Consider the following 22,410-nt stretch of genomic DNA (forward strand, 5'->3'; position numbering starts at 1 on the left):
CACTAAGAGCTGTTCTTACAGCAAAGAGGATCGTGAGTTTATCAAAGCTGAGACCCAGAGATTGCTTAAAGAGGGAGTAATTGAACCTAGTAAGAGTTCATGGTGAGGCCAGGTGGTAGTTGTGAAAAATCACACGAAGAAACGATTGACTATTGATTTCAGCCAGACAATCAACCGTTACACTAACCTGGATGCTTACCCCCTGCCACGCATCGATGAAATGGTTAATCAGATAGTGCAATACAAAGTGTACTCCACTATCGACCTCAAAGCAGCTTACCACCAAATCCCCATTAAAAAAAAGGAACGACCCTATTCAGCCTTTGAGGCTGATGGGGGGTTATACCAGTTTAAAAGGGTACCTTTTGGAGTCACTAATGGTGTGTCAGTGTTTCAGAGGGAAATGGATAAAATTGTTAGGATGTATGAGTTACAGGGTATGTTTCTCTATCTGGATAATGTCACTAAAAACACAGGCTGAGCATGACAACAACTTAAAGAAATTTTTAGCAACAGCTAAAGAACTCAACCTTACATTTAATGAGGGCAAATGTGTGTTAACCTGCCCGGTCTGTACTGCATCTCATAATTATAAGTTGAGAGTTCTATTTGTCAGCATGCCATCTTATGACAGAGCTACCCATTCTGGGCTACATTGTCCGCAAGGGCGAAATCTGCCCCGACCCGGAAAGAATGGCTAAGAAGTTACCACCCCCAAACTCAGCAAAAGCCCTTAAAAGGTGTATGGGCTTCTTTTCCTACTACTTCAAATGGGTTCAGGACGATGCCACAAAGGTACGCCCTCTGTTTGACACAAAATCTTTTCCTCTCTCTCCAATGCCCTTGAAGGCTTTAGAGAGAATTAAAGCTGATATTGCCAAAGCTGCAATCTCTTCCATTGACGAGGATGTCCCATTTCAAGTGGAAACTGATGCCTCAGATTGTGCCTTGACAGGAACCCTTAATCAAAAAGGCAGACCTGTGGCATTCTTCTCCCGCACGTTATGCGGACCTGAAGTTGAACATCCTGCCATTGAAAAAGAAGCCCAGGCTATTATCGAAGCTGTTCGCTACTGGAGGCACTTTCTAGCCGGCAGAAAATTTACTCTTGTCACTGATCAGAAGTCTGTGGCTTACATGTTCAGTACTAAACACAAAAGTAAAATCAAGAATGATAAGATGGCACGCTGACAGATAGAACTCTCAACTTGTAATTATGAGACGCAGTACAGACCGGGCAGGTTAAATGATCCCTCTGACGCATTGTCACGATCTGCTGCCGGTGCTCAGCTGGAGGGGCTAAAAGAGATCCATAGCAGACTGTGCCATCCAGGAGTCACGACATTGTTCCACTACAAAAGGGCTAATGCTACAGTCTGGAAGACTGTTAATCTTGCTTTAAAAACATATGGTTACGCTGTTACCTGGTGGCAGGAGGTGCTGCCTGAGGCACTACATTCTATTCGGTCTTTATTGTGTACTGCAACAAATCAAACACCTCATGAACGTATGTTTGCCTTTCCTAGGAAATCAGGAACTGTGATGGACTGGCCAGCCTGTTTATCTGAGTCTGGAACTGTGCTGCTGAAGAGCCAAGCTCGGGCAGGTAAAACAGACCCCCTAGTCCAACCAGTTCAGCTACTGCAGACTAACCCCAACTATGCTCATGTTAAATTCCCAGATGGGAGTACTGACACTGTACCCCTAAGCGATCTGGCCTCGCCTGGTTCGCCCCTTCCTCGTTCCCCTCCTCAGAGTGAGCCTGAGAGGTTGGACTCAAACCCCCAGCTGTGACCCCTAGTAAGCTTTCAGATGGCCATGCTGAGGCTCCACTGCCTCATGCTGGCGATTCTGAAGCGGGTCCAAAAGCCAGTCCTTCCCTCACTACAGATTCAGGACCTGTATCAGTTCCCAAGGTTGCAAAAGAGCCACCTGTTTTGAGACGAAGCACCAGAATTCGTAAACAACCTGGTTGGCTGACATATTCATAAAACATTTCATTATATTTCAATTGCTTGCTAGATACTAGTGTATTTTGGCTGTTAGAGTATCTCAAGGCCAAACATGGTATCCATGTATTGCTTGCTTCAGTCCTTCCTAGCAGCTGTCCTTTTGATTTTAACCCTTCTGCCAGGGGGAGACTGAGGTGAATGTCTGCCAAGCTGCCTGTTTCCCCTCTGGCGAGCCTTGCTGTACTAACATTGGCTGTGCATTATCTCTACTGTTAAGAACACTCCCTTTGGATATAACTGTATATGCATCTATTGACTTTCATTATTATACCACGAGTTTCTGCTAATAAAAGCCATGATTATTGTTTGACCACATCGTCTTTGTCGATTTCATCAACTGGCACTTCACCTTGTACAGTATTTTCTGACATGTATTGTATTTGTCCAATTCCCTCTCAAAGTCACAATGGAAGTTGTGTCTAGCCAATCTGTTGGCAGTACATTCTAATTTCCAGTCACATGCTGCAGAATTTTTTTTTCATATCACACTTGATGCAATTATACTATTGTTTTCAGTGTATCTTATGTACCTGTGTGGTTGCAGCAAGAAAGAATGTTGGTGCATTTGTTCTTTGTACTTATGTCTATGACAATAAATTCTCATTCCCTGTCCCTGAGGAACTCCACTGTTTACCTTTATTCAGTACAAAAACAACCATTTTCTACCATCTGCTGCCGCCTATAACTTAGCCAAATTCATAACCATATTATCAATGTCTCTTTTATACTCTTTGTGTTTCAATTTTGCTGATAAACCTGTTATTGAAAAGAATCTTGGGGTTGTATGTGAGGTCACGTATGTTATTTTTCTAATATTTTATTGATCACTTTAAATATATTTAACAATTAACAATCATACCAAATAAAAAATATCAAGAGAACCCCTCCTTCCACCTCTCTCCTTCATATAACAAAAAGAAATACAAAAATCATCCCATTGTCAGTACATACAGTAAAACATATGGAGACATTATAATACCACATTGTTAAAATCTTTGCAGAGATCCACTGACTGGCCCAGTCGTGATTGTAACCCTATATTAGTGCCAGTGAGATACCGAGATGCTCTAAATAAGGCTGCCAGATTTTTAGGAAGGTGTTGTATCCCTTCCTGAGATTGTATGTGACCTTTTCAAGTCTCTGTAAACCCCCTATCTGTGAGTAGATGGGAGTCAGATTTCCATGTTTCTGCTATCCACTTCCAAACCATATTTAAGCCAATTTCTGTGAATTTAATTTGAGAATTAGTTATCTACCAATCATGGTAAAATTCTCCAGAAAACAAAGTTCTGGGTCTACTGGGAAGGTGACTCCCGTGATCTTGATTAAGGTGTCACAGAGGTCATATCAGAAGGTCCTCACCTTCATGCAAAGCCAGGTAGAATGTAAAAAGGAACCAACTATTACACCACACCAAAAACACATCTTTGATAATTCAGTTTTATATTGATGTAATTTCTGTGGGGTGAAGTACAGTTGATGGGAGAAAATTATAATGGACCAGTCTATACCTGGCATTGATAGTAGCCAATCAACTTCCCTGACAAAGATCTGACCAGAGTTGTACATCAATTGTTGTATCTAAGTATGACTCCCATCTCTACCTAGACTTTTGCAAACCTAACTTTGGGCTCTCACTCATCAATAAAAAGTACATTCTAGAAATAAATGTATATATTTCCTTCATGGAGTAGTTTCTCCTTTTCACTGAGTCCCAGTAGAGTCATTTCAGGGCTCAAATTGGCCCTAAGGAAGGATCGTAACTGAAGATAACAAAAGGTCTTATTGGACAAGTCATATTTATTCTTCAACTGTTCAAATGACATGAAAAGACCTTTTGTGTAACAAGCTTCGAGATGTTGTACTCCCTTACGATAGCAGGTTTCCAAAATTTTATTGTTTGAAGTCATGGATATATGTTTATTTTGTCTTAAAGATGTCTTCAGTGACAATCCTCTTTTCAGTCCAGAGACTCAGCAGGTCTCATATTTTAACCAAGTGATTTAAAGTGTCTATTCTGGTAGCTAATTGTTCTGAAATTCCATTTATACATGAAATCATTGAACACCTTCTATTTTAGAGAGTGAAATCCAATTTGTACCCAGGAGGGGGTATCGTCCCTCTCAAAAAGTGAAGAAATTAAGCTCATTTGGGCCACCAAATAATACTTTTTGAAACTGGGCAACCAGATGCCTCCTAACCTAGAATCCCATGTTAACTTTTCCATGGATATTATAGGTACCTTACAGTTCCAAATAAATTGCCTAACAGGCTTATTAAGGGCTTTACAAAAGGTTTGAGGTAGTGGAATGGGCAAGGACTGGAAAAAGTACTGCAATCTTGGTAATATATTCGTCGTTACAATTAGAGTGAGGGTAAGTTCATCCACCTACTGAAATCTTCAATTTTACAAAGTATCAGGAGGTAATTGAGTTTGTATAAATTCTGAAGATCATCATCCACCATTATTACGAAGTATTTGATGCCACCCAAGGGCCATTTGAATGGACTTATTTGCTGGTACTCAGTGTGATCAAAATTTCTTAGTGGGATGATTTCATTCCCTCCCTCCTCCCCCTCCCCCCGCCCCCCCCCCCCCCCAGTTTACCTTGTATCCTGAAACTTCACCGTAAACCTTTCATAGAATCTGTAATTTAGTAAAGGAATTAATCAGATCTGTTAAATACATCATTTGTCCTAAGATTAAATTTGTGGCTTGTCTTACCCATCATAAAACCCTTTATCTCCAGGTCTTGTCTAATTGCCTCTGCAATAGCGGAGACAAAAAGTCCTGGAGACAAGGGGCAACCCTGTCAGCTTGATCTGCTCAAAGGGAACACTGCCGAGATCTGTCCAGAAGTGGCCACGCTAGTTTTGGGTCTGTAATAAAAAGTTTTTTTAACCCAATTAATGAACAGTTGCTCAAATTCAAGCTTGGCCAAGACTCTAAATAAATACATCCATTCTTGCCTGTCAAAGGCTTTCTCAACATCCTGAGCCACAGCAACACTCTGTTCTGCCTTAGACTTTGCATGGTGGGTAATATTAAAGAACCTACATAGGTTGTTGGTTGACTAATATTTCAAAGTAAAGCCTGTCCGGTTTAGATTTATTAATCTCGGCAAGTATTGGCCAAGCTTGTTAGCCAACTCAATTTGTAATCTGAGTTTAGTAATGAAATGGGCTGAAATGAGGAGCATTTTAATTGGTCCCTGTTCTTTTTATGAATCAGAGTAATTTTGGCAGTGGATAAAAATTCATCAATCTTAGATCTCTGTGGACTCTGATTTATATAGTTCTAAATAAAAGTGCTTACATTTATCATTGATTTCTGTTGGGTTATGTAAAACTACGCCCATTTCAGTCGATTGAATTTATTGTTCTCTTACAATTGTTCTCTGCTCTCAATTGCCAGGACAAGACTTAATGTGCTTTTTCTGTCATTTCATAATATCTTTGCTTAGTTCTTAAAATGCTTTTTTTTTCAATTTTATAAGTGTGCAGAGTGTTGTACTTGAGTTTTTGTTTACAAGCACTTTATGTTTTTTTGGAACTGGACTGTTGAAACTCCTTTTCCAATTGCAGAATTTCAGTATCCAGCTCTTCTATGTCTGTCATGTATTTCTTCTTAATACCTTTTGAATATGAGGTTATCTGTCCCCTAAGGTAGGCTTTTAATGTTCCCCATAAAATAAAATTATTGAGAGCAGATGGACAGTTTATCTCACAGAACAACTTTATTGTTTTTTTTTTAACTAATTGGCAAAATTCTTGTTTCTGGAGTAGGGTAGAATTTAGCTGCCATTTGTATAAGTTTGGTGATTTTTCTGGCATCAAAATAGAGAGTCAGAGGTGAATGGTCTGACAAGTTTCTATATAGTTTTTTTCAGATTCTAATGTTCTGTGGATTAACTGTGTTGAATACAAAAAGTGGTCAATCCTAGAGTGGGAGTCGTAAGGTGCAGAATAAAAGGAGCAGTCCCTGGTTTGAGGGTGCGTTTGCCTCCATACATCTATCAAATTTAAATCTTTCATAAAAGCCTTAAGGAAGATATCTTGAATAAAGGATTCAATGTCATAATTTGGTGTGTATAGGTTTAAAAATGTCCAGGACTCTGAGTAAAGCTGACAATTAACTAATACAATGGTTCTCAATCTTTTTATTTCCACTCACGTACCACTTTAAGTAATCCCAATGCCATTGGTGCTTTGTGATTAGTAAGGGATTGCTTAAGGTGGTATGTGAGTGGGAAGGGAAGGTTGAGAATCACTAGATCCAATTGTTACTGAAATATCTTGCTTGAGAAAAATTGTCATTGGCCCATTTCTTTTGGAGTTATGAAACCATGCACATAATGAGTCAATTAGTTATGATTAAAATTGTGCTTTTCAATCTTTTTCTTACCACCCACATACCACCTTAGGCAATCCCTTACTAATCACAGAGCACTGATGGCATAGGGATTACTTGAAGTGGCACGTGAGTGGAAAGAAAAAAGTTGAGAACCACTGAACTAATACTTATCAGCCTGATGAGTCAATGATAGTTTCTCCAATTGTTACAGGTGTGTTTTTGTTTGTCAGGATGGCTACCCCTCCCAGCTTTGGAATTAAAGGATGATATTACATATCCTGTCCACTTTCTCCTTAGTTTCTTTTGTTCTATTTTCTTGTATAAAGGCAATACCAGTTTTCATTTTTTTCAGTTGTGCCAAGATTTGTTTCCTTTTAACCGTTCCATTCAGCCTATCATATTAAAGCTAACCAATTTCACTACCTTATTCATTAATAATAATCACCAATATATACCAAAGTGTTATGACCTCCTGTAAAATCTCCATACAAGTAAAAATATGTCTCCTGTGGCAAAGTAGCAAAAGATCAGATAAGGCAGTGACATGGTTGACAAATTTAAAAATAATATTAAGAATAAAAATAAATATAAAAAGCTCTCCCTCCCCCCCTCCCATGCTGACATTTGAACATTCAGCATTACCTCCCTCTTTAGGGTGGGATGTGCATCCTGCACTCACTAAATATAGCATATCTAACTAACTCAAACATTTTGCCCGGCCCAAGGCTCCTATATATAAAAAATATAAACTATTATATAAAATATAAACTATCATTTTAAATTTTGAATACATTATATTTTTTTTAAAAACTCAGAAACAATTACAGTACAACTCTGATTATCTGAAATGGTCGGGATCAGGTTTATGTTGGATCAACTTTTTTTGGAGAACAGGCCATTTTTTAAAAACAGCCCAGTAGCAACAACAAATCACTTGTAACAGTGTTAAAACAAGGAAAGGCTTTTTTAAGCATTAAAATAATGTTTAAATCTCACCCAAAAAATGCAGGCCACCACTGATCACACCTCTTCACCAAGGCGCCACTCCTACCTGGGAGCTTAAGGTTCCCGCTCCTGCCTGGCAGCTTGAGGTCCCTGCTTGCCACCAGTAGCCCAATGTACCCAATCAGTTCAGCTCTGAAAGTTTTTCAGATAAATGAGGATTTCGGAGAATCTGATTTTGTATAACCAGAGTTATACTGTACTGTGAAAATCAGTTGCTATTAAAAAACTAGTCAGTTTAAATTGGTTTAGGTTGGAACTCGTCTATCTATTATAGGTGGAAAAGTGACTACAGTTTAAGGCACATATTCACAGTAGGTCATGAGGACAATTGCCTATCAAATTTTTCTCCACCTGCTCTTGCTCGCCATTTTATTTTCCTTCTGACCAATTATCTTTGGCTTGGCTTCGCGGACGAAGATTTATGGAGGGGTAAGATCCACGTCAGCTGCAGGCTCGTTTGTGGCTGACAAGTCCGATGCGGGACAGGCAGACACGGTTGCAGCGGTTGCAAGGGAAAATTGGTGGGTTGGGGTTGGGGTTGGGTGTTGGGTGTTTCCTCCTTTGTCTTTTGTCAGTGAGGTGGGCTCTGCAGTCTTCTTCAAAGGAGGTTGCAGCCCGCCAAACTGTGAGGTGCCAAGATGCACGGTTGGAGGCGATATCAGCCCACTGGCGGTGGTCAATGTGGCAGGCACCAAGAGATTTCTTTAAGCAGTCCTTGTACCTCTTCTTTGGTGCACCTCTGTCTTGGTGGCCAGTGCTGAGAATATTTACTATCTATGAATCTTAAGTATTTATTGTCTCTTTTAATTTAATTCAATTAGTTACAGTTACAGCTTTTCTTTACAAGTACCTGTTCATCTGTAGCAAGTACATATGTACATTGTACAATGTATTTGACAATAAATATTACCATCATTATCAAATGTCAAAGTTTAAAGTGACTGGGAAGTAATGGAAGAAGTACAAACATTTAAAGGAGGTTCTAAGATAAATATCAACATTTCCTAAACTTGACATCAGTCTTTGAACAAACTAAAATGTTCTCATTTTCTGAAACAATTCTGGCATTTGAATCAATCTGTGATGTTATTAATCAAATTTGGGTTATCATGCAATAGATTATCTGGTCATTATCAGATTACTCTTTCTGAGACCCATCTGTGTGTAAATTTGTGGCTGCATATTTTTGAATATTTTATTTAAATCAACATATATATAATGATAACAAACAATAACAAATTGCAATATTACAATGTTAACAAATATATATTGCAAATATATAAAAAGAAAAAAAATAAGAATGCTACTAAAACTAAAAAAAACCTCAAGTCCCCCCTTAACCTAATCTAATCCCATAACTAATCTATATCTATTGTATAATACATAATTACATAGCTTCATATTAATTTGGATTGCTTCAACGATCCCAAATATATTGTTCCAAAAATTATTATTCATTCAGGGAAAACTTCACTGGTCAGGAGGATTCAAAATTTAAAAAAATTATAATTTTAATCTCATTATTCTCACATACAGGCCCCAAATATGTAGAAATAAGAAATATTTACCCCTTAAGTTATGTATTTTTTTCTAAGGGAATAAAACTTTGAATCTCTGTATGCCATCTTTCTAATGTTAGTGAGACATCAGATTTCCATGTAACAGCAATACATAATACGTTAGTGTGTTATTTTCAATTAAGAGCCTATTTAAGGGAGAAATTAGGATCTAATATGATTTTTTTTAAATCTTACAAATTTGGAACAAATTATAGTGGATGGAATGTCTAAAAAATTTATTTCAATAGCATATATCTTGTAACAAGAACAAACACCTAAAGTAAAAAAAACCCACAAATTCTGGAGAAACCCAAGCAGGTCAAACAGCGCTTTTAGGTAGCAAAGGTGAAGATACATCGCCAAAGTTTTGGGCTTGAGCCCTTCATCAAGTAGGTTTGTTTAATTGAAAAGAAAGATAGGAACAATATTTAGATTAAACAATAAATCAACAGGTTTGGCAAGATTTATGTGTAATACTATGATCTTCTTCAGCATGATGCTGAACCAAGCCATGAAAGACCCCAACAATGAAGACGCTGTTTACATCCGGTACCGCACGGATGGCAGTCTCTTCAATCTGAGGCGCCTGCAAGCTCACACCAAGACACAAGAGAAACTTGTCCGTGAACTACTCTTTGCAGATGATGCCGCTTTAGTTGCCCATTCAGAGCCAGCTCTTCAGCGCTTGACGTCCTGCTTTGCGGAAACTGCCAAAATGTTTGGCCTGGAAGTCAGCCTGAAGAAAACTGAGGTCCTCCATCAGCCAGCTCCCCACCATGACTACCAGCCCCCCCACATCTCCATCGGGCACACAAAACTCAAAACGGTCAACCAGTTTACCTATCTCGGCTGCACCATTTCATCAGATGCAAGGATCGACAATGAGATAGACAACAGACTCGCCAAGGCAAATAGCGCCTTTGGAAGACTACACAAAAGAGTCTGGAAAAACAACCAACTGAAAAACCTCACAAAGATAAGCGTATACAGAGCCGTTGTCATACCCACACTCCTGTTCGGCTCCAAATCATGGGTCCTCTACCGGCACCACCTACGGCTCCTAGAACGCTTCCACCAGCGTTGTCTCCGCTCCATCCTCAACATCCATTGGAGCGCTCACACCCCTAACGTCGAGGTACTCGAGATGGCAGAGGTCGACAGCATCGAGTCCACGCTGCTGAAGATCCAGCTGCGCTGGATGGGTCACGTCTCCAGAATGGAGGACCATCGCCTTCCCAAGATCGTATTATATGGCGAGCTCTCCACTGGCCACCGTGACAGAGGTGCACCAAAGAAAAGGTACAAGGACTGCCTAAAGAAATCTCTTGGTGCCTGCCACATTGACCACCGCCAGTGGGCTGATAACGCCTCAAACCGTGCATCTTGGCGCCTCACAGTTTGGCGGGCAGCAGCCTCCTTTGAAGAAGACCGCAGAGCCTACCTCACTGACAAAAGGCAAAGGAGGAAAAACCCAACACCCAACCCCAAGCAACCAATTTTCCCTTGCAACCGCTGCAATCGTGTCTGCCTGTCCCGCATCGGACTGGTCAGCCACAAACGAGCCTGCAGCTGACGTGGACTTTTTACCCCCTCCATAAATCTTCGTCCGCGAAGCCAAGCCAAAGAAGAAAGAATATATAGATTAGTTCATGATAGTTTTCTACATCAATTGTACATTACACCTCAGAAATTGAGTAAATGGAGATTGAATTTATCAGGTCAATCTTTTAGATGTTGAAAAGAAGTTGGAACTTTTTTTCATTCTTCATGGCCTTGTTTGAAGGTTAATTCTTTTTGGGTGTAATGGTATGGATTGTATGTACTAATTGGCCGGGTAAAGGCTCAGGCTGGCCCGCCCCCTGATGACACTCTCACCTGGACTCTTCCCCTGGGACCCAGGCCATAAAGGTTGGGCCACCTCTCCCTTCCCTGCACTTCCCTAGCTTGGATCCGGGCCAGCTTAAGTCTTCTGTACAATAAAGCCTATCATTCCCCTCGGTCTTTGTCCTTGTGATTATTGGGGTAACTGGTAGTGCCCAACAATTTATTGTACAGAAATTTTAACGTCTCCAGTAATGGAGAAGTTGCTGTACCCTGATCGGTTAGAGGTGGATCCCCAAGTCCCTGGTGCATCAGAACTCTTTGAGTAGTGGGTCAATTGGTTCAACTACTTTTTGGAGGCCGCTGCTGGAGTGGTCAACTCAGATGAGAAGAGGCTGTAAGTCCTATAGGCAAGAGTCGGCCAGAGGGCTTTCCAGGCCAAAAGAAGCTGCACGACCTACACCGAGGCAATGGCTGAGCTACGGGCACTATACAAACCCAAAATTAATGAGGTCTACTCCTGTTACCTCTTGGCATCCAGAAAACAGCAGCCTGGTGAGTCGGTGGAAGAGTTTGTCTGAGCCCTGATCACACTGGGAAAAGACTGTTTGGGGAACCCCACGGTACCTGTGCCGGGAGGCCCAGTGCATGGAAGACCTGGTCCGGGACGTTTGCGTGTCACGGTTGAGGTCAGACTATATCCGACAACATCTCTTTGAGGAGGATCAACTCCCATTGAAACGGGTGATCCAACTGGCCAGGATTTAAGACTCGGCCCAGCGCCATGCTGAGTCGATCGTGGGCAGAAGCGGGCCGACCCAGTACATGCCACCATCTTGGGAGTCGGTGTCAGCCAACCTGACTGCAGTAATGCTGGGATCCTCGAGGTGCAACTTCTGTGGGTAGGCAAGACATCCGCAACGTCTCTGCCCCACAAAAGGAGCTACCTGCTCGGGCTGCGGGACAAAGGGCCACTACCAACATGTCTGCAGGTCCAGAGCCCCATCTCAGAGCAGCGTGACATGTATGGCTGAGAAATTTCCAGTGCCGGCTGCGTGCGTGGTAAGACGAGCGCTATTTTACCCGCCGCCATCCTCTATGCAGGGCAACTCTCACCAGCGACGTCACTTCTGCCTTCTTCTTCGGCGTTGGCAGCATGGTCAACATGGAGGCTGCCATCTTGGGCATCAGGCCTCCCCACCGACGACGAATACGATGCACCCATCCTGTCATCAATCACCTTGGACCAAGCCAGCCCTCACCCGATCACGAACTCCATGATGCAGATTGAGGTGAATGGACACAAATCAAACTACCTCTTTAATAGTGGCAGTACCAAAAGTTTTATCCACCCCAAGGTGGCCCGTAGACTCTCGATTCCCATTTGGCCAATGATCAGGTCCATGTCGATGGTGGCAAAAGACCAGCAGACTTGTATCTGGGGGTACTGTGTAGCATCTCTGACGATGAGGTGGGGGCGGGGAGTGTTGTAAGGATTTTTTTGTTGTTGGTCATGCCCCAGCTCTGTACGCCGATCCTCCTGGGCCTCGACTTCCAGAGTCAGTTCAGGAGTGTGAAGATGGTGTTTGGGGGCCCCAACCACTGCTCACCGTTTACAACCCACAGCTTTCGGACCCCCCACCTCCCAATCGAGTACCCAGCCTCCAGCAATTACCTGCAGCCTCACCATCCTGCGGGTGGCCCTTCCATCACTATTCGCAAACCTCACCCCAGACTGTAAACCAATCACCACTTCTCCACCATGGATCCGGGCCAGTTCAAGTCTTCCGTACAATAAAGCCTATCGTTCCCCTCAGTCTTTGTCCTTGTGGTTATTGGGGAAACTGGTAGTGCCCAACATTGGGTTTCTGTTAGTAAGATTCTACAACAAATTACTGATGTGGCTTTTCCGTTAAATCCTGAATTATTGTTGTTAGGAAATTTTGAAAGTATTACTCCTAAATTACCTTTGTCAGATTCTCAATTGAAATATGTTAAGTTAGCCTTAGTAATAGCAAGGAAATGTACTGCTGTTATTTAGGTGGGTGGATTTTTGATGTTACCACTGTCACTACATTTCAAAGTAATTCATTAGCTACTATGTGCTTTGGTATATCTTGAGAAAATGAAAAGTATTATGTGAATGCAACTTTCTGGTATTACAAGCTCAATCTTAGAAGAATTAAATGCTATCTGCAAGGGGCTGGGAAAAGACATATTGCCTTTTAAGCAACTGACACAAAAAATCTAAAGCCAAGGGGCAGCATGATGATACTGAAGTGGTTCACACAATGTCAATCACCCAGGTTCAATCCAACACTGTCTGTAAGGAGTTTGAACAATCTTCCTGTGCCTGCATGGGTCTTGCCCTGATGTTCCAGTGTCCTCCCACATTCCAAAGATGTACAGGGTTGGTAGGTTTATTGTGTGTATTGGGGCGATGCAAGCTTGTGGGCCAGAAGGGCCTGTTACCATGCTGTATTGCTAAATTAAATTCATAAAATTAAAATAATCACAGAGGTGAAAGCAAAAATAAAACAAAACATATTGGAAATAATTATTTAAAGATACAGTGCTGAGGGAAACTTTTCAGCCCATTCTGTGCACATAAGAGACAAAAAAGGACAAAATGGCTGAAGCCTGCAGTGTGTGCCTCTTTAAGTGTTAATTCAGCAACATTTAAAATGTGATAAGAGCTTCTGTTTCCATTGCTGTTTTAGACTAGCTACACTTCCTGAGTGGAGAGCTCGCCATATAACACGATCTTGGGAAGGCGATGGTCCTCCATTCTGGAGACGTGACCCATCCAGCGTGACAGAGGTGCACCAAAGAAAAGGTACAAGGACTGCCTAAAGAAATCTCTTGGTGCCTGCCACATTGACCACCGCCAGTGGGCTGATAACGCCTCAAACCGTGCATCTTGGCGCCTCACAGTTTGGCGGGCAGCAACCTCCTTTGAAGAAGACCGCAGAGCCCACCTCACTGACAAAAGGCAAAGGAGGAAAAACCCAACACCCAACCCCAACCAACCAATTTTCCCTTGCAACCGCTGCAATCGTGTCTGCCTGTCCCGCATCGGACTTGTCAGCCACAAACGAGCCTGCAGCTGACGTGGACTTTTTACCCCCTCCATAAATCTTCGTCCGCGAAGCCAAGCCAAAGAAAAAGACTTCCTGAGTAGGTCAGGCACAATCAAAGAAGCGAATAACAAAACTAACTTTTCAAATCAATGACATCTCATCAGAACTGGCAAATGTCAGGTGTATTGAGTTCTGGACAAGTGCAGGGGGAAAGAAAAGTTTCAAGATTTATTTCCACTTTGAGCGTAACAAATATTGAATTGCAATTATGCAGATTTTTGAAGGATAGGATTAATCAATACATGGGAAAAGTTATTTTTCCAGTTGTTCACAAGATTAATAAAACTCTAAAATGGAAATACAATGAAAAGCAATTGCAGTGTCTTCCCTTCACACCCCCAACCCCCACCCCTCCCCTCCCCACCCTCTCCACACTCTCAAAAGAACATGTTAATATAACAAAGACGTAGCTAAAATAGGTGGCAGTTGCTGTGTGGCCCCTCATTAGCATTTAAATAGCTGCAGAGCAGAAATGTTAAACCTGAAGCATTATTTCTCTACGGTAATGAAAGTTGATATCAAATACAACACTGTTAATTAAATGTAACTGACATAACCGTTGTAAATGGTGTTTGACATGTTCATTTAAAACCTTTATAATGAGCCACAAACTATTTAATCTGCTCCATTCCACACAATGAAATCACACCATCGGAGTCTGGTTTGTACCAGACCGTATGCAATTTTAGTGAAAACTCAAGTAAGTGACATTGACTACATGACAGGAACAGATTGCAATGCTCAGGCAATGAGTCAAGCTTCATAACTAAAACCAAGCCACCGTTTCAGATCGTTTTATATCACTGCCAGAATAAACTAACAATTATCATTGTGTAAAAAAATGCATTACTCAGCCAAATAGGAATCAATTGATAGAAAGTCAGACAGTGTTTTGAGACAGAGTAATGCAACAGCAATGCAGTAAGACTAAGATTACTGATCTATGGCTGGATGCCTCTTTGATAATATAGAAACAAAGGAAGGCAAGTATAAATGCCAGCTGACCAGTTGTGGATAAAAACCACAATACATAAATTATATTCAGAAGAAACAACTTTCAGCGTGAATAACTCTTCTGTTATGGACAATAATATTGTTGGCTGGGGGAGGAAATGTGGTCCAAGAACCACCACAGCCATTGAGTTCACATAAAGGATAATGATCAGCAGGAGCTCATCAATTATATGTAAGAGAAGTAAAATGTGGTTTTTCAGTTCTATGGGACGTGCTATTCAGGTGAAAATGAAAGGAATTATGCAGGCTTAACCCAAATTCCCCTAAGAGGAAGTTAACAATGATTTTTGTTCTTCTTTAAGTTAATTTTGTTTTTTTTTTGTTTCAAATAATGTAAGACAGGCATGCTTTTATGATGAGCTGAGATTATATAAAACAATGATCTCATAATTCTGAGGAATTGGTGAAAAGTGCTGACCCTGTGGTAGCAGGATTTTAAAATAATCAGAATGTACTGTCATGAAATTCCATGTTTGCAGGAGCTTCATACATCAAACATTCATATTATAACCATCTTACAACATTACTATAAAAATAACAGTTCATGAAAAGTCAGGCAGTGTGTTTGGTTCATTGATTATTCAGGCATCTAATGGCAGTGGGGAAGAAACTGTCCTTGTGCCATTGAGTGCTCATCTTTAGGCTCTGGTACCTTTTTCCCGATGGTAGCAGTGAGGAGGGCATGGCCTGGGTGGTGGGATCTTTGAGGATAGAGGCTGCTTTTTTAAGATACTGCCTCATGTCGATGTCCTCGATGGAGTGAAGTCTGGTGCCTGTGATGTCACAGGCCAAGTTAACAAACCATCGTCAGCTCCTTTAACTGGCCATTTAAAGCCTGTACTGAGCCGATGGCAGTTGGACTAGGCGGTTGGGCCCCACAGGGGAGCACTGTGTCTCCGCTCCACACAAATGGAAGCACCGCAGTTACAACAGTACCGGCAATGCCACCATTTTTATTTCATGCAGTGTCTATAGGAGGTAAAGATATATAACTAACATTCAGGCCTGAGCCCTTCTAGGTAAGAGGATGGAGTTTGAATTGGGGATGGAAGGCCATTGTTTTGGCCATCCCTGTAGTTAGAGCAAATTTTTATCCAGGAGTAGATGCAAGGCAAGTAGTCAGACAATTTAGAAGCAGTGGCATAGTTAAGAGAGGTGGGGCAATGGATTATTGAACCTCACTGATGGAGAAGATGATCAGTGTACATGTGGAAGGTGAGCTATAAATTGTTTGGTGGAGCATCATGGTTTTGGGAAGATGTAATTCCATTAAGGGCCAGACAGAAAAGGAAGATATGTGTGAAGAGATTATGGAATGAACAACAGATGGAGGTAATTAGAAGTGGTCTGATCAATGAATGAATCAATTAAAGCAAGGTTACATGAGATGTCAAGGAAAGAGGAGAATTGTTGGGATGATTTACACTGAGGCTGTAAGAGAGAATAGAAAGAAACTGAATTCAGTGGACAGAATTAGTTGAGATGGAAATCATGAAACAGGCAAGTCGCTTAATTCAGAAACACTAGTAAAGCAACACCAATAGTTTTGTCTGTATCTTGCTTAGTAAAAAAATGAGGCTTTTAATATGAGGCAAGAAGTGGAAGAAAGCATGATAGTTAAAAGCAGGATGAAATGCAAGACTATCTCCTACCCTCCACCAAATCTAGACAGTTATCTCATTTGTCCAATTTTTCTGAATGGAGGTGTGAAATTTGCCAAAAAATTTCACTTGAATTAGATCAAAGTGAAATTTTATGACAAATTTCACACCTCCATTCAGAAAAATTGGGCAAATGAGATAACTGACAAGATTTGGTGGAGGGTAGGAGATAGTCTCAGCCTCAATGCAGTTATCCACTGGAGGATGTTGTATGGTAAGGTCCATGTTTGCAATTAAATAGACATTTTAGAGGGCGATGCAGGGAAAGACCATGTTGTGAAATGTGTGATACATAAAAAAAGTTTCAAATCCAATCAATATGTGCGAGAAACTGTTGTATTAATTAAATGCCGTCGTACTGTGATGGAATTGTGTTATTAATTTTTAGGTATATATATTTCTTCTCCCAGAATCACAGTGCGGCTTTCGCGCAAACAGAGGAACCACTGACATGGTCTTTGCCCTCAGACAGCTCCAAGAAAAGTGCAGAGAACAAAACAAAGGACTCTACATCACCTTTGTTGACCTCACCAAAGCCTTCGACACCGTGAGCAGGAAAGGGCTTTGGCAAATACTAGAGCGCATCGGATGTCCCCCAAAGTTCCTCAACATGATTATCCAACTGCACGAAAACCAACAAGGTCGGGTCAGATACAGCAATGAGCTCTCTGAACCCTTCTCCATTAACAATGGCGTGAAGCAAGGCTGTGTTCTCGCACCAACCCTCTTTTCAATTTTCTTCAGCATGATGCTGAACCAAGCCATGAAAGACCCCAACAATGAAGACGCTGTTTACATCCGGTACCGCACGGATGGCAGTCTCTTCAATCTGAGGCGCCTGCAAGCTCACACCAAGACACAAGAGAAACTTGTCCGTGAACTACTCTTTGCAGATGATGCCGCTTTAGTTGCCCATTCAGAGCCAGCTCTTCAGCGCCTGACGTCCTGCTTTGCGGAAACTGCCAAAATGTTTGGCCTGGAAGTCAGCCTGAAGAAAACTGAGGTCCTCCATCAGCCAGCTCCCCACCATGACTACCAGCCCCCCCACATCTCCATCGGGCACACAAAACTCAAAACGGTCAACCAGTTTACCTATCTCGGCTGCACCATTTCATCAGATGCAAGGATCGACAATGAGATAGACAACAGACTCGCCAAGGCAAATAGCGCCTTTGGAAGACTACACAAAAGAGTCTGGAAAAACAACCAACTGAAAAACCTCACAAAGATAAGCGTATACAGAGCCGTTGTCATACCCACACTCCTGTTCGGCTCCGAATCATGGGTCATCTACCGGCATCACCTACGGCTCCTAGAACGCTTCCACCAGCGTTGTCTCCGTTCCATCCTCAACATTCATTGGAGCGACTTCATCCCTAACATCGAAGTACTCGAGATGGCAGAGGCCGACAGCATCGAATCCACGCTACTGAAGATCCAGCTGCGCTGGGTGGGTCACGTCTCCAGAATGGAGGACCATCGCCTTCCCAAGATCCTGTTATATGGCGAGCTCTCCACTGGCCACCGTGACAGAGGTGCACCAAAGAAAAGGTACAAGGACTGCCTAAAGAAATCTCTTGGTGCCTGCCACATTGACCACCGCCAGTGGGCTGATAACGCCTCAAACCGTGCATCTTGGCGCCTCACAGTTTGGCGGGCAGCAACCTCCTTTGAAGAAGACCGCAGAGCCCACCTCACTGACAAAAGGCAAAGGAGGAAAAACCCAACACCCAACCCCAACCAACCAATTTTCCCTTGCAACCGCTGCAATCGTGTCTGCCTGTCCCGCTTCGGACTTGTCAGCCACAAACGAGCCTGCAGCTGACGTGGACTTTTTACCCCCTCCATAAATCTTCGTCCGCGAAGCCAAGCCAAAGAAGAAAGAAAAATATATATTTCTTAGTAAAGGGATTTTGTGGGTGAACACGGACACAGACACCACAGACCCTTACACCTAGTAACCATTTTGAAAATCGAAATGTCTGCTAAACCATTGTTGGCTGAAGCTGTGTAAATAGCCATAAAAACTGAAGTGATTCTTCATTGAAACTAAGACAATAGTGTTTGCTGAGAGATGGCATCTATTCAAACAAGCAAATTCTTACTTCAATGCCCAGAAGACAGGCCAGAGTCCATTGCTCATGATTCATTCTTTTGAAGTGGGTTGAAGAAACTTCAAAGACAGCAATGAGGTCATGTCATGTGATTTCAACACTCCAGAAAAAGCTGTATTTTAATATTGTACCAAGAAACATCTGAGGTCAGAAATGCAGTAGCCTCCGGTCAGAGGTACTGTTCATGTTGTATTCTCTTTATCATGGGAGATGCACAAAATCAGTGGTAAGGAAAAGCTTCTGACTTCATCTGTTTCTTTGAAAAGAGAACAGTTTCACTGTGTCCATTTTTACATGGCCACTTCATGTAACCCTTGCTGGGGTTTGTGAAATAATCATGGAAGAAAACATAAGTTCTGAAACCTCCATGCAAGAGAAGTAAATTATTCGTATGAAGAAACAACTATCTGAAAACAACTCAACAAGAAATTTGTGAGTTTTGAGAAGTCTGATGGCTCACACCTACTCCATAATTACTTTGAGCAACAACTTAAAGAATCTGCATTTCAACACAAAACTGACTGAACTTTAAAAATGGATTCTTTTTACAACTGTGCCTAAACTGTAACGCACACACATTTATACATTTGCGTATAGTGGGGTTAAGTTGGAGTTAGATTTAGAGTTAAGTAAGAAGTGTTATGCTATTAATAGTTATTAATAAAAATTAGTGTTTTGAAGATACTATTGTCTTGGTGAATTTTTATTGCTGCTGGTCTGGTATGTAACAATACAGACAGAATATTTGTAGGAAATAAAGAGCAATACAGATAGTAAAGAAGGCAGATGAAATACTTGCCTTACTGGGAGGGGCTTAGAATATAAGAGTTGGGACATTACATTGCAGGTTTACAAAACACTGATTAAGTCAACTTGGAGCACTATGTACAGTTCTACACTAATCCCATTTGCCTGCATTAAGTCCATATTCTCCTGTCATGCCCATTCAAGAGACAGCAAGTTCCAGATATCAATCACTCTGTTGGTATAAAATAAACTTTCACCAGGGATACCTTTTAAAATGCCTTCCTCTCTCATTTGCTCTCTTATTTTTGATAGCCCTCCCTGGAAAACTCTGGCGACCTGCTCTATCTATGCAATTCATCTGTCAGAACATTCCTCAGCCTCTTTTGCTCTAGGGTCAGCCCAGTTGATCTAATATCTCTCCAAGCAATAAGGTGAAACTCCTTTGCACTATTTCCAGTGCAATGAGTGAACAAGCAGATATTTTAAGAAGAGTATATCACTAATTTCAAGATTATGGTCTGTCCAAACTTATTAGATTCAGCAAGCCCATTCCCTTATATATAGTCAAGGTAATTGTGTCATTGATCAAGATTGTGTAATTTTGGATTGAGCATTCTACTTTTGCCTGGTATATTTGTATTTGGTAAAACCTAACCAAAAATGTTTCAAGATTTGTCTAATCTTCAGCAAGGTAACTGTTCTAAGTGAACAGTTGGCTATTCTCCTTGAACAGAGAGATGCTTCTACAGACCAGTGTGTCCATCAGTGAGAAAACTGTTGCTTTCTCAAGTATTTTGCTTGCACTGATAGAGTTATGAAAATTATAGTAATAGTTCTGCATGCTAGGCAGCATCAGTTGAGCATGCCTTTTTATGTCCTGTCCCGTGAGATGCCTCAAGGTATTCAAGTTACCATTTTGTATCGTGGTTGGTGGAAAGCTAAGACAGATGGATCTTGTGTGGTACATTGAGAGAAAGACCAAACAATAGAAGCACATGACATAACCTAATATTTTTCCATTAGAACATCACATCTATTCATAAATGAAGCCAGTGACCTCTGCTGTCATCCATCAAGTTCTGTCATCCATCAAGTTGCACGAAAAGATTTCTTTGGCACAGAAGTAACTTCGAGAATGATTAATCTTGTGTTTGGAATATTATTGTGATTTTATATTCTATTCATAATACAGTCATAAATAGGGTCCTTAGCTGGAAACTATTAACATCTAACAACTTGAAATGCATTGCAGCTTTGTGTTTGGATGACTTGCATTGCATTCATGTTAATGTGCAGGAAGATTGGAATTTTTCATTTTCTCATCTAAAATATTACCCAACTATAATGTGTAATTCTATCGAGCCTACTTTTGCACCTAAAACCCCACTTTAAATGTAACACTTTGATAACTATAGCATGTATTTCAGAACATAACTTTTTATCACACTCAAAACTATGTCAAAAAGCTGAATCAAACACCAGACAAGAGAAGGAAGATAAACTGCAATTCTGTTTGTTGAGGGCAGGAGGGAAATGTGTGATGCCAAACTTGCAGCTCGATCAAAGGGGAAGCTGCCATTACATTTGTTTTTATGGCTATATTGAAACCTGGTCAGTTATCAGAGACCATGTCTCACATGCTCATCAGTAGATTGGCTCCTAGGACACTAATGGAAATTTCAGGCATCAGTTCAGATCTTAGAGACAGAAAAGGAACGATATATTTTGCATCAGCTGCTACTTTCAGGTTATTAATGTTTTCACGAATGAGAACTTTTGGTCTTCTGTTAGGAACTAAAATCCCTTCTTAGGACTCCTCCACAGCCAGTGGGAATTCAATTAAAATGGTATGGGGCAGGGAAGACACATCCTTATTATCCCACCTCTGGGTTGCTTTAATGTAATGTGCATTTTTAATAAGTTCTCCATAATTAAACCCCAGACTCATTAAAGGCAGATCTTTAAACAGGAGTGTGGCCACGTGTAGATTTCCTTCACCCAATCCAAGATGTGCATGAATGAAATCTATTTTATTCCCTCTGATCATAAATGTATGCTTGTGTTAGTGTGCCCAACCGTCTTATCTGTCAGTCATACATTTTTTTAATAGAAATGCAGAAATTGAAAAGTTGCATTACTTTAAATCTGAAGTCACTGCCTCCACCTGTAAATGATTCTGCGCAGTCAATGAGCTGAAATATTGATTATCCTAAAAAGACTGGATTTGTCCATGATTGTTCAGCCTGGCACTAAATCATTGAGATGTTTACATGCCATTACATCACAGATCATTAACGAACCTGCTCTTCTGGTTTTCACAATGTTAGAAGACCAATTGGGGTATATAACCATATAACCGTTTACAGCACGGAAACAGGCCATGTCGGCCCTTCAAGTCCGTACCGGTTCACTTGAACAACTCCACTAGCTCCTCCGCAAACCAACAGACTAATGTTGGCCTATCATCTACATTACATTTTGACACGTGATAATAAAAGGAACCTTGAAGCCTTGGTGGAAGCTTTGATCCTCTGGGCACTAACAGAGAGAGGAGATGTCAACAACAGCAACATCAAGATGATGAGAAGAGTACAATTGCTCTGCAGGAAGATGTTCTTGGGTATTTTAGTTAATTTCAACATTTTGTGTTAAATTTTAAAAATGATTCATGACAATTTGTCAAGAGTGAACATTCTGAATGCTAGGGATATTTGCAGAAGAATGGAACCTCCTCCCCCTTTTTGATAGGGGATGCCTTTTTAGTAGAATGCTGAAGGTTTGTTTCCACAGCCACGCAAGCCAATGTCATATTATGTAAATTTGCCCTCCTCTGTTCCTTCGCTTCCTTCTGTTCTTTAAATTTTCTTCTGTTCAAGATAGGGTTCCTGTACCTCCTTTGTACAGGAACAATCAATGTTCCTGTACCTCCTTTGTCGCCTCCCTTTCGGCTTCTCCTAGATACCATACATGGTTCAAACAGTCC

At 41.2% G+C, this 22,410-nt stretch overlaps 1 protein-coding gene across 12 annotated transcripts in view; it reads right to left on the bottom strand.

The window, feature by feature from the left end:
* Positions 1 to 22,410, bottom strand: part of LOC138735582 (uncharacterized) — a 107,226-nt gene that overhangs the window by 66,193 nt on the left and 18,623 nt on the right. For 8 of the 12 annotated variants that reach the window (XR_011339794.1, XR_011339793.1, XR_011339790.1 and 5 more), the window contains one exon: positions 4,621 to 4,659. The exons of 2 other annotated variants lie outside the window; for them this stretch is intronic. The gene's annotated coding sequence lies outside the window, so the exon portion shown is untranslated. Of the gene's footprint in view, positions 1 to 4,620; positions 4,660 to 4,737; positions 4,893 to 22,410 lie in introns of all 12 variants that reach the window. 2 more of the 12 variants (XR_011339796.1, XR_011339799.1) reach the window with 1 other exon arrangement.

Source organism: Narcine bancroftii, chromosome 6 (assembly GCF_036971445.1).
Source record: "Narcine bancroftii isolate sNarBan1 chromosome 6, sNarBan1.hap1, whole genome shotgun sequence".
NCBI classification, from domain to species: domain Eukaryota; kingdom Metazoa; phylum Chordata; class Chondrichthyes; order Torpediniformes; family Narcinidae; genus Narcine; species Narcine bancroftii.